Source organism: Limulus polyphemus, unplaced genomic scaffold (genome assembly GCF_000517525.1).
Source record: "Limulus polyphemus unplaced genomic scaffold, Limulus_polyphemus-2.1.2 Scaffold2618, whole genome shotgun sequence".
Taxonomy (NCBI): Eukaryota; Metazoa; Arthropoda; class Merostomata; order Xiphosura; family Limulidae; genus Limulus; species Limulus polyphemus.
Window position 1 is genome coordinate 92,106 of NW_013668228.1, and position 1,389 is coordinate 93,494.

Genomic DNA, 1,389 nt, shown 5'->3' on the forward strand with positions numbered 1-1,389 from the left:
ACACAGCAATGTTGGGTCCCATCCTTCTTCTGGAATAACATGATGGGAATATCTGATTTCTCGACTATCCTTCCTTAATTAGGCTATCCATGACCTTCTCTATCTCTTGTTGCTTTGCCAGAGCTATTCTCCTTGGAAGGATCTTTATTGTACAGTGATTGCCTGTGTTTATTCTGTGCTCCACGAGGTCTGTGCATCCAAGGTAATGATCTCCTTTTGAAAAGACATCTGCATAATTCGCCAAATGTTCCCTAACCTGAAGAGCCTGTGATGATAACAAATGGACTATGCTCTTCTTATAGAAGTCAGTTAAATGTTCTGGGAGAGGTTGTCCTTTCTTTATGGTTGTATTTTTGCCTTAACTTTGACTGGCTCTACCTCCTGGCACACACCCAACAATGCCCCCTCCTTAAGTATCTGTTCACATTTAGAGAAATTAACCACTGTTATGGGTACTATTTGGTGACCTGCCCCAAGTGACCTTCCAATTTTCATGTCTGCTGGCCTGGATGGGTCTTCCACTGCTCCCACAAGCATCGGGCTTCCTTGGGGATGTTCTTATATTCTACCCCAAATTATCTTCTCTGACATAGGGGGTATTGTAGTTGACTTAAGTGCTGTGACATGCAAATCAACAGATGCAGCAACACCTACTGGAATTTGGCCTTTGTTGTTCCCAAACGTCATTTTATCAAAGTTAACTACACATTTCCTCAGTAGTAAGTAGTCCAACCCTAATATGCATGGGTCTTCAATGTCAGCCATATGTACTTCGTGTATGTTTTTTATGCCCATGAGATCAATAGTTACCCACACTGGTCCCCACAACCTTACACAATGTCTTCTCGCATCACAGAGCTTCTGGTACTCCTTCGTGATCTAGCTCCTTTATACTCACAAGGGTTTGCTGAGATGCAGTATCTATGACAAAATTGCACTTTTAGCCATCCAGCTTTCCTGTCATATAGACACTATGTGTGCTTGCCATTTTACACTTAGCTGTTGGGACTTTCACAATGGGGGTTAGTGGGCGTCCCTCAACACCAACCACTACTGGTTTCCCGAAGCTGACTTATTGGTAGTATTATTATTACACTGGCTCCTCATATGTCCTTGCTCTCCACAATTCCAACAACCTTTCTGGGTAGCAGCCTTTCCTGCTGTGGCATCTTCCCTGTGTTGAAGTTGCCAGCATTGAGCTCTCTTGTGCCCAGGTTTATTACAGTGCCAGCAAAGTCCCTCAAACTTCTCTGAAAGCTGCCCTCTTCTGGCCTTTAATCCTGATGACTGTACCAACCTTGGTACTTCTGCGCTGGACTTAACGTAGAATTCAAATTCAAGAGTTCTGGCCATTGCATCTTGTATAGTAGAGGGGTGTACTTGCTTCAC